We start from the raw sequence: 11,987 nt of genomic DNA, 5'->3' as shown, positions 1-11,987 counted from the left end.
AATTACTTATTAAACATGCATCATATACATAAGCAATTAACTAATTAATCTATTTGTGATTTAGTCATGGCCCTACTACGATTTTCTCAAGCCAATGAGAAGATCGAATGGTCAACCTAGGGTCAACAGCTTCTCCAAGCTCCTCCCTTTGACCACCTTGTGTTGCTCGTGCCCGCCTCGGAATTCCGTCTCGTGTGGACCCTCCACCGCTCCAATTTGTACATTACAATTTGAAACTCGAGTTACATTCGAGTCTAAATCTAATTTACAACAAGAATATAAGAGAAAGGCACGACGCGCAGGTCGCGGAAAAATAAAAACATACAACACGCGCAAACACATAACGGCACGCAGGGCGTATTATGAATTACAACACAATCCAATCATATTGGGTTTTTGGGCCATGACTATCACAAAATTAATATATAATTCAAAATTATATATTTTCATAATTTTCTATAATTTTAAAATTAATTTTTACAATTTTTACGAGTAAAATTTCCCGGCGGTCCCGTTTAGCGGTTTCGGGCGCAATCGCGGAACGGATCCCCTTGCGGGGCCAGGGGCAGCGCCCCTACCCGCGATCTAACCATCGCGAGGGTTCCTTTGCGATCCAACAGCGCCTAAACCCGCTGTCCCAAAACGATTTGGGCCGAGACATTGCCGTTTCGGAAAAATCTTCCCGGCGGGTTCGTTTTTAGCGATTTCGGGTGCAATCGCGGAGCAAATCTCCTTGCGGGGTTAGGGGCAGTACCCCTACCCAAGATCTAACCATCGTGAGTTGCTCCTTTGCGATCTAATGGCACCCAACCCCACTGTCCCAAACGGATTTGGGGCAAAACGAAGCCGTTTAAAAGAAAACTTTCCGGTAGCCGAAGCCTTCAAGTGCCGAGACACTTGTTCTTCGCTTCTACGGAAAAATTACTCATAAAAACTCTAAAAACTCAATTTTTACAGAAAATCACAGAAGGTATATTTTTTATAAAAATACAAACGAACTCGTACAAGTCTTTGCACGTGGCTCTGATACCACTGTTGGGTTCTTCGGGCCGCGAAAACCGCTTTTTCGCGTCGTGGAAACCCCGAGTCACCCAAAGTCATGGATCTCGTGCAAAGATTCGTAAACAAAATTATCGAAAAATCTTTTTTTCTTGTACGAGTTTGTAAAAACTTTAGATCTACACTAAAGTTAAGATCATTACCCTTGTAGCGAAGCCCTTCGCGTTCCCGCTTGTCCAAGATGTCGCCGGATCTCTAGTTGTCAAAGTAGACAACCTCTATATGTATCCGCACGGACACAATTAGAAGGAGATGACCAAAACACAAGGTGTGCTAGCACCAATGGAGTGTTCGGCCAAGGAATGGGAGAGGGAGAAGAGAGAGCACCCAAGGGAGAAGAAGAGTGAATCAAATCAATGAGAGGAAATTCAAACAAAACTCCTTAGCCATCAAGTGGCCGGCCACTCTAGGAGGTGTAACCCCCACATTAATTCCAATTAATGTGGAGACCATTAAGAGTTGTAACCCTCATGAGGTGGCACTCTAGGATGATGTGGATTAACACTATTAGTCCACATCTTGCCACCTCATTAAATGACATGGCAACAAGTGTAACCTCCTCATTTAATGTGGGCCGGCCACATTAAATGCTATGGAGGCTTGTAACCTCCATGAGGTGGCACACATTGATGATGTGGAACAATCCTATTGGTCCACATCTTGCCAACTCACTAGTGATGTGGCAAAAAAGTCAAGTCAAACATGACTTTTTCTCTTCCTCTCAAATCAAGTCAAACTTGATCAAATCTCTCTCATGGTTGATCTAATCCAACCATATGATTCAAGCCAACTTAATATAATGAATCTAATTCATTAAATTAAGTTGATTTAATGAGTCATAATCTAAATTAGACTCATTGAATACATGAATCAACTTGAGTCCAACTCAATTAGCCCAATTTGGATTACTCTTAATCCAATATGATTCATCAAATGAATCTAATCCTCTTGGTTCATCATATGAACCAAATCTCCATCTAATTGTTCTTAGTGTGTGACCCTATAGGTTCTTGTAACGTTGGCAATGCCCTAAACCTATTTAGGAGCATAAGTAATGAGCGGTATCTAGCAACACATCATTACTACCCAAGTTACAAGAATGTCGAGATCCGACATCACCTTGTGACTACTAATTGTGACTCCTCACAATATATGTGACATTGTCCTTCTATCCTAGACATCTAGATTGATCAATATGAGGCATAGACCGTGTCATCCTCTAATCAATCTAAATCTTGAACTCCAAGTAGACTCACTCGATCAAATGAGCTCAACATCTAATGTTGACTCATTTGGGCATGGCCATGCACTTAGTGGTCTCACTCTATCAAGAATACCGATGTCGCTCCCGTCATATGGGAGAGATAGATCTCATCTACATCACTCACATCTCTCTACATAATTCGTTATATACCCAGTAATCGCCTTTATAGTCCACCCAATTACGGGTGATGTTTGACGAAACCAAAGTACATAACTCCTTATGTAGGGATCCATGGTGACTTCAGGTCTAAGGACTAATAGTCATACTAATAGCCACATGAGAAAGTATATGACACTCATATAACGATCCATGATACTTTCTCATGGCGGGTCATTCAGTATGCATTCTCTAATGCATACCCATGTGTCAGCTTGATATCTCTATATCCATGACTTGTGAGAGCAAGTCATCGAGCTGACCTACATGCTAGTCTTATTGTATTAACATTGTCCCTGAATGTTAATACTTGACTAGGAATGAATTAGAGTAGTGTTCCCTATATCATCTCACTATCGATTCAACCAATCGATTGATATAGGTAAGAACCTTCTACTCAAGGACGTTACTATACTTATTTTAATCTGGCACTAATACAAATAAGCATAATAACCAAAAACCAAATGCCTTAATATATATACAAGAATATGATATACATGAGTCCATACAATCATCAAATGATTGGCTCTAGGGCTCTAACTAACATTATCTTAGTTAAGTCATTATACAATTGAGTTCCTAATGTTCCCGGTGATAGACACTTACCTTCCACATACTTGGTTCGTTTTCCTTAAATTACACAAGGTCTCAAAGGATACCACTCGGAATTAAGAGAAACATAACATTTATTTCTCCAGTAACCTAACTCGGTCTCAAAGAGGTAAATTGTTAGTTTCCACTCACGACAACTATTTTTTATCCCTTATTCAATTTTTTTTTTTGTGCTATAGAGGTGTAGCACTAATCACAAATACGAGATGCATATGTTAGGATTTAGATTTTTCCAAATGAGCTTCCATGATCCGAGGTCATTCAGTAACCAAAATGTAAATAAGAAATCACCATGGGAACAAAAGTACTAAACAATTTGGATGAATCATAACTATTTCAAAAATATTTCTACTATTCAAGTTTAAGTCCTTAAGTGTAGTGAAAATAAGATCCTTAAGGTTAGGCCAAGACTTATATCAAACTCTGTACAATACTTAGCTTATTTCATGCTACTAAAGATAGAGAAAGGAGATACACCAAACATACTAACACTCTCTTGACAACACATGAACTAAGAAAATGCTAGACATTTTGTTATCGGACAAGTTAGCAGAAAAAGTAGAAGGTTTGATGTTCTCAAATATGCCTCAAAACTATTATATATATATATATATATATATATATATATATATATATATATATATATATATATTTCAAAAAGAAACAAAAACGATGAAGAATTACAAGTAGGAAAGGAAAGTACAAATGAGATACAAGTAGAAATATGAAACTAATAAAATGCGAATAAACAAAGCAGACTAATAAAATATGCAAAAAGAAAAGAAAAACTCGACTGACTCAGGTTGTGTAGACACAACACTCCCCAGACTTAAACTTTTCATTGTCCCGATGAAATCAATACGGTGGCAGGGGTGGGGGGTAAGGGGGTCCCTCATATGTGCCAGAGAGAAATCTAGGCATACCAGGAAGATGACCAATGTGTTGATGATATTGATAAAGAGCATCTACTTGTTATCTAGTAATATCCATATCATCTATAAAATTCTTCATTCTTTCCTGGTCAACCTCATAGTCTTGAGCGAATCATGACACTTGACTATGGAAATCCCTAGTAAACTGAAAATGATCCTGTACCTCCCTAAACTGCTCGCCAGATAATTTGAAACGACCCTCCAACAATTGTTGTTGGGTATTTTACTTCTCACGAAGGGAGTGTAAGGAGGCACGGAAGTCAGAAAAATCAAATCTAGATGGTCCCGTTCCATAGGCAAAAAAGTGCCTAGGAGGTTCCAAATATCCGGAAGGTTGCGGGAATCCTGATGACGAGGGCTCTTGGTGGTACTCGATTTCTTCTATAATGGAGGGAACAATTTTGGGGATTAAGTCAGTAATCACCCAGTTTGCGGGGTTGGGAACTGAAGTGCGCTCGGGGCAAGGAAGGGGTAATGGAAAACTATTGTTCTAGGAAAGGCGAACTCATTCTCATCCCAACAAATCATCTTCATTGCAAGACAAGAATCGATGTCGATCTTGTCATTACCATGAATGACCTCTAACCCATCAAACTCACAACCCAGATTGAATGTTATTTGGGTGATCAATCCACCAAACACCATCATCCCCGAAAATACCTTAACTGCCCTCAACAAATTTTGTAAGAAATGAAATCTGGAATCAAAATCCACTTTATTCAACATCGCCCAAAGAGAGTAAAGCTCTACCTTTCTAACCACCCCATCACTCTCTCCTCGACCAAAAATCATTTTGCTCATCACTTGGTGAAGGAATCTAAAGGTCGGGTTTTGCATGCGGGATGCCTTAGCTCTAGAGGGTTCGTAAGGGTCCTTTGATTCAGTAATTGATGTCCAAAATTCATTCCATTTAATCTCCTCATCAAATCTACGGGCACCACCAATAGGTAAACCAAAATAATTATTAAAATCACTAAACGTCCATCGAACTTCTTTATTTATCGACCTAAAAGTTATGATCCCTACGTAGTCATCCTCAGATGAAAATTTAACATCAATTGAGCTCAAAAATTCAAGAACTAAGCGGGGGTAAGTCGGTAAATGAGCGTACATAATATCATTCCAGTCTAAGGAACTAATCATCCAATCTACGTCATCCCTAATTCCTAGCATATCCAAAGTAGTGGGATCCATATATCTAGTGCATATAATTCTTCTAGCGACAAGGATATCATATCTAGCTTTATGTTCAAGATTTCTAAAAATAATATTAAACTCATTTTCGTTACATTCGTCACACGCCACCCTTTTTCCTTTGCCTTTTGAAGAAGAAGCCTTCCCCTTGCCTTTGTCGCCTCCCGGCGCATCTCTTTCGCCAGATCCATCGCTTCCTCGACGAAGTCTCTTCAAGATTTACGACATGATGTGCAAGGTGAATTTTGAGGAATTTCTTGTAGGTGGAGATGGATCTTGAGGATGGAAGAGGAGGAGAAGGAAGAAAAATAGGGGAGTTGCTTCTCTCTTTTCGGATTTGTGGCTTGAAGAAGTGTTAGATCTAGATATAGATCTATGTAAGTATCAACTTTAGAGATAGGGATTGGGGGTTTGATGAGGTGTAGTGGGGAGGAGAAAACTTTTGGGAGAGAAGATGTGAATTAGGGCATTTTAGAGGGGTGGGCGGTGCACACGGGTAGGGGCATGGCCATGTCTTATAGACATGGTCGGGTAGGTAGAATTTCTGCACGGCCGTGCCAATTGGCACGACCCCCACTTTTCTCTCCTCGGCCAAAAATCGCATGGCCGTGCCGGTTGGCACGACCCATGCCTCCTTCTTCTCTGCCTTGATCCCACGGCCGTGCCAATTGGCATGACCCATGTCCCCTTCTTCACTGGTAGTCTTGCACGGCCGTGCCAATTGGCATGGCCCGTGCCCTTCTTTTCTCTGCACAGGCCACACGGCCGTGCAAGGTTGCACGACCAATGACCTTTGTCCCCCTGTTGGCTTCACACGGCCATGTGGGGTCACACGACCGACTCCCTTAAGCGCACGGTGATTGGCCTTTCACCATTTTGGCTCCTCTGACGCCTCCACGCCCATAAAACGCTTACGACCAACTCGTGGAGGCTATGCACATCCTGAAAACGAATACCCAAAAATAAAAAAATTAATAACAATACTCGACTAAACTTACTAGAGAAATAAAACGATAAACATAATAATGAACTAAAATGAAAAACCCTTGGGTTGCCTTCCAAGAAGCGCTTGTTTTAGGTCTTTAGCTCGACCCCATTTCAGTTAGTGTGGACTAAACCCATGGAAGCACGGCTCTCCTCCTAGGGATAATGCTCTAGTCTGCACCTTTAGTTTCACTCGTGCAGGATAAATGTACTTCCACTACAAGAAAAAAGCTGATAGACAACGCTTTAAAAGCATTGTCTATGTAGCTGAAAAAGCGTTGTTAAAAGCACTGTTGTTAAAAGTCTGCTCAAAGACAACACTTTAAAAGCGTTGTCATTTGTAGCAAAGACAACGCTTTTGCAACGCTTTAAAAGCGTTGTTGTTTTTTGCAAAGACAACGCATAAAAAGCGTTGTCTTTTTTAAAGACAATGCATAAAAAACATTATTTTTTTTAACAAAGACAACAGTTTCACAACTTATAAAAGAACGTTGTCTTTTTTAACAAAAGACAAAAAGTTTTAAACTATTATCTTTTAATACCAAAGATAAATAAAAGATAAATGAAAATGAATTTACTTCAATCAACAACATATTATTAGATAAATAACCAAGATAAATATATAAATTATTATCCTTATACTTCTATAACAAACATAATTACTTGCATACAAAGACATTTTAATTAGGAGACATTCAAAGCTACTCCTATCGACTACATCTTATTACATTAACTTAAAGGATCTTGATAGATGTTACTTATCCTCTTGATTTGAATGTTCTTTACTTATTGACTTTAACCATCTTCTCGCTTAAATCCTAAAGTCTTCTTGATAGTTCTTCATCGAAGTACTTCTCAGTCACACTCCTGAGGTTCTGATGCAGTACCACATAGCATGTAGTTGCTGCTCCTGTAATCATCCATACTCGAGCTATTTAGCTGGAGTTCCTGAATATCACCATTCACCTTCAAAATATCTGAAAAAGGTACTGCATGTAAAATTTCCACAATCTCAACATCTAATGAAAGGCAACAGGAATAAGTAAACGACATGTAAAATTTCCACAATCTCAACTTCTATCATCAATGAAAACCTTATTCTAAAAAAGTCAAGAAATTGTTGCATGAGAATAGAGTCAACTGAAATAAAATTATCAACTAAACATAAAGGCAAATATAGGAAAAGTAAATACCTTGCTGATGACAAAGCATTGTCTTTTTTAAAATACAATTAATTGGATGATTCTATTAATTTTTCAAAGGAGTGATATCTTAACTCACAATAATCGTGTGGTGAATATACATGGGAAGAAAGCATTCTTATTTTAACTAGTCACCACTAACTCTGAATAAAATCTGTCTATCACCCAATAGTTAATGTTTTCAGTAGCATAATTACATGGACCACTCTCACTTTTAGCAAGTGGTATGTAAGTTCTAAATTGAAAATAACAAGTTAGCATATTTAGGTTATTGATGAAATATGATGTAACTATACCAACTAATGCGGAGCCTTTCAGTTAACTGCATATGTAGTTCAATTACGACCATATTACAATGCCTTCTAGAGTTCTAGATGCACAAACATATTTACCTGAGAGTGCAAGCACTTCAACCAACGTCTTTAGATGAAAAGTTCAAACCACCAAATCTTTTGTTGCTCGCGACCCATAAAAAGAAAATTTGAAATGTTATAGTATTTGCATCATACTATAGTTTGAGAAACATAAATGATAACTTCCTCATGCTAACTCCTTATTTATCATATATCACAATTAGTATTAGCAAGAATTATATTTTAAAGAGCAAGTATTTTTTTCTAAAAGAAAAAGGCATGTGAACTAATTGTTTTTACTCTAAAACAATTGCTATTTATTGTGTCCCATGATTTATGATAACATTATTTTGCATATTTGTCAAAGTTTTCCATATATTCCACTTAACATACTTTGTGTTCTCAGTATGTTTTCTTTCTCTAACCAGATTAATAATTACATGTGTATGCTTCATACTTTTATTAATAGAACAATGTGTTCCGTGTATCACAAGAATGATAACCTTTAAAAAGAATAGATAAATAGATATTCATAAAAATCATGCTACCTCAGAGTATGCCATGTCTTGAAGAGCAAAGACACAATAAACAGTGATTGTAGAAATCTGCCAATTCCTAATCAAGCTTTGCTTAGCTTCCACGTACCATAGTTTCTTCAGTTTCACCACTAGTTTCTTTTGCCTCGTACCCAATCAAGGAAGCCTCTAGATCATCAACTTTTTCATGGTGCATGTGCAAAGTCTCCTACAAAAGAATGAACCATAAAATACAAAGATATATTGAGATGGATAAAGCAATCCTCTAATGATACATTCTCAGCAATAAAATGAAATCAAAGATAAGCCAAAAGCACCAACTTCAATAAGATTGATCATCCCCTAATGAAATGAACTCAGTTTGTCATCCCTATTAGGTCATAAAGGTTCTTCACAATTATCTGGTCGGATCAAAATCCCTCAAGTATGTCAAACAGAATGTGGTTCTGACAAGAAATTCCCAAGCTCCATCTTGGTCAGGTAAATGAATCTAGACAACCATTATTTATACTCCTTGATTATGTGATCTTGATGCGGCGATGCAGTTTTGACGCCCAGCATTGCCTCGTCTTCCTCGGAGGATGCTGCAATTGCAAGCTAAGGTGTGCGTCGTCAGATGCTGGTTTGGCACTGTCAGAGTGCTTGGCGCTAAAGCCACTATCAGAGTGTTCGTCGGCCGTTGAAGAGATGGCGAAGGCAACACCTTAACGGTGGGAGCGATAGAAGAGCGAGATCACATGGTGTCATTGAGGGCTTCAACACCTGCTTTGAGCTCTTAAACGGAACGAATCCGGCCACAAAATGGTAGCTTTTCGACTTCGAGCAATCGATCTCCTTCTCCTCCGTGAGATCCGGTTTTTCATTTCTTTGTAACCAAAACCAAATTCTTTATCTGTTAAAAAAACATCAAATCAGAGAAAACACCGCTCAAGATTCTTCTTTCATACCTAATCCACAATGCTTTTGCCATCATCGTCGGCCTTGTTGTTGGCGGTAGAATTAGGGCTCCAGAGTTGGGTGGAGCTCATCTAGTGTGTCTTATCCTTGCAATCTGCTTCAAGCTTCATCCCATTCCCACCCTCCTCTTCGTGATCGCTCCAAATGGATATGAATTCCTTGAAGCTGTGCCTGAGTCGCTCTCTTGAGCATCGTTCGAGCTCCTTCTGGAGGAGTGGCAGAGGAGGTTAGTGAGGGCGGCGCGGAGGAGGGTTTTGGCGAAGATGCGTTTTTCATGGACTTTTGGTGGAGATAGCTATGGAGGCTAGGTTTTCGTGTAATTTTGAGGGAGGGGAATCGTTGTAACATATACTAAAAGTATTATCATAGATAACGTTTTCTTGAAAAGTGTTGTCTTTAACCCAATAAAAATATCAATAAATAAAGGTTAAGTGAAAAAACGTTGTCTTTAATAAGAAATATAAAACATAGACAACGCTTTTAGTTAAAAGCGTTGTAAAATAAAAAAAGACAATGTTTTTTTTAAAAAAACCGTTGTCTTTTAAGTGTTGTTAAATTCCAATTTTCTTGTAGTGTTCTTATTGCTCACTGGAGGGGACCTCTTTTGGAAACTGTACTCCTCAACTTTGTGTATGTTCATCTTGCTAGAATTTCCCTAAGAAGAGGAGACGCAGTTAGAAGAATCAAATAAATCAAATTCTAACATTTCTTTATCGATCTCCAAGGATAACTTGTGACTTTTCACATCAATGAGAGCTCCAACGGTGGCAAGGAATGGTCTCCCAAGGATGATTGGTATCTTGAGATCCTCCTCCATATCCAGGATAATGAAATATGTGGAAATGATGCATCCGCCTACTTCTACTGACACGTCTTCCACTATTCCCATTGGGTATCTACATGAATGGTCAGCTAATTGCAATGCCATAGTAGTCAGTTTAATGTTCTGGAGTTCTAGCTTCTTACATAACGTGTACGGAAGTAGGCTAACGCTGGCTCCCAAGTCGCAGAAAGCTTTCTGTATGAGTTCAGAGCTAATTTTACAAGGTATGGAAAAACTTCCTGGATCCTGAAGTTTCGGTGGAATATTTGCCATAAGTAGAGCACTGCAATTTTCTATTAATGCTACGGTCTCGAAATCGCCCTTCTGCCTCCTGTTAGTAAAATACTCTTTAAAAATTTTATGAACTTCGGTATTGGGTGTAGTGCATCTATCAGAGGTACTTCTACGCAAATTTCCTTAATCTTCTTCAAGAATCGGTTGAACTCTTTATCCTTTTGAGAAGTTATCAGTTTATGAGGGAAAGGAATTGTCTGACTTTGTGGGAGAATTTGAAGAGTTCCTTCGACCTTCTTGGTGATCTCCTCTCTATCGTTGTTCTGGATTTGATTGGGCATGAGGGGAGAGGGATCTTCCTTTGAGTCAAGTCCTTTTTGAATAGTGATTTGGGGGTCTCCCAAAGTTCCTCCGCTCCTCAGCTCGATGCGGTTGCAGTGTTCTACCGGGTTTGTATCGGGCTTTCCTGGAAATATTCCCTGTGCTCTTGAAAAGGATTGGGCTATCTGGGCTATCTGGCTGTCTTGCATCTTCTGATGTTTTTTGGAATTTACCAATCTTCGAGTCAATTGCTTGATCTCATTCTTCATCTCTTTTTGCTTTGAGAGAGCTTCTTCGAGCATCTTTTCGATTCTGGACAGTTGTGAAGGTTGCTGTTGTTGATAAGTCTGTTATCCAGATGGGTAGCTCTGTTGCCCAGGTTGATAGCTTTGTTTCGCTGGTCCTTGGTCCTGATTATTCCGGTACGAAAAATTTGAGTGGTTCCTCTATCCAGGGTTGTATGTGTTAGAGTACAGATTATTTTGCTTTTGGTTGTAACTGACTATCGTATTGCATTGCTCAAGTTGGTTTATCTGTGCTTGTATTGGCCCTAGGGGGCAAGTATCTTGAGCGTAATCCATACTTCCGCAAGTTTCACAAACACATACTATTGCATTGGTCGTGTTGTTTCCCATGGCCTTAAGCCTCTTGGTCAGAGCGTCCAGCTTTGCAGACATGAGTGTGACTGCATCTATGTTGAATTTTCCTGACGCCTTTATTGGATTCCTTGAGAAAGAACCACCAGATCTTTCGGTCACCCACTGATGGTGGTTTTGTGCCACATTCTCTATTATCTCTTCAGGTTCATCAAGGCTCTTGTTCATTAATGCTCTTCCTGTAGCAGAATCGAGGGATACCTTTGTGTGATAGTTGATTCCGTTGTAGAATGTGTGTAGAACTAACCATTTCTCAAGGTCATGATGGGGGCACTGTCTCAACATACTTTTGAATCTGTCCTAGGCTTTAAATAATGATTCTGATTCTATCTGTTTGAAGCTTGCGATCAAATTCCTCATGTGATCAGTTTTGCTTGGCGGATAGAATTTGTCCAGAAATTTCTGCTCACACTAATCCCAAGATGTTATGCTGTTTGTTGGAAGAGAATTTAACCACTGCTTAGCTCTGTTTTCCAAGGAAAATCCAAAAAGAAGTAACCTTACTGATTCTGGAGAGACACCGTTCACTTTCATAGTGCCGCAAATCTTGTAGAAAAGCTCTAAGTGATGATTTGGATCATCGTGCGGTCCTCTTCCAAATTGATTCTACTGAACCATGTGGATTAATGCAGGCTTGATTTCAAAATTGTTAGCTTCGATTGGCGGTCGAGTGATGCTAGACCAAATCCCTCGTGCATAAGGTG

General features: G+C 39.1%; 1 long non-coding RNA gene and 1 other non-coding gene across 3 annotated transcripts; one reads left to right on the top strand and one right to left on the bottom strand.

Annotated features, from left to right (window-relative positions):
- Nucleotides 1–6,774: 6,774 nt before the first annotated feature.
- Nucleotides 6,775–9,585, bottom strand: LOC122001749. 2 transcript variants are annotated; one of them, XR_006117458.1, is made up of 3 exons: nt 9,240–9,585; nt 8,305–9,157; nt 6,775–7,178 (listed from the first exon to the last, which is right to left on the bottom strand). It is a non-coding gene; the product is annotated as an uncharacterized LOC122001749 (long non-coding RNA). The 2 variants fall into 2 exon arrangements; XR_006117459.1 differs by lacking the exon at nt 6,775–7,178 and having other exon boundaries at nt 7,876–8,500; nt 8,614–9,157.
- Nucleotides 9,586–11,539: 1,954 nt separating this feature from the next.
- On the top strand, nt 11,540–11,645 carry LOC122003267. Its single transcript, XR_006117911.1, has one exon. It is a non-coding gene; the product is annotated as a small nucleolar RNA R71 (small nucleolar RNA).
- Nucleotides 11,646–11,987: the final 342 nt, after the last annotated feature.

The sequence above is a fragment of the Zingiber officinale genome, chromosome 7A (genome assembly GCF_018446385.1).
Source record: "Zingiber officinale cultivar Zhangliang chromosome 7A, Zo_v1.1, whole genome shotgun sequence".
Classification (NCBI taxonomy): Eukaryota; Viridiplantae; Streptophyta; class Magnoliopsida; order Zingiberales; family Zingiberaceae; genus Zingiber; species Zingiber officinale.
The sequence above is the reverse complement of the archived record's forward strand: the minus strand, read 5'-3'. Positions and strand labels throughout refer to the sequence as shown.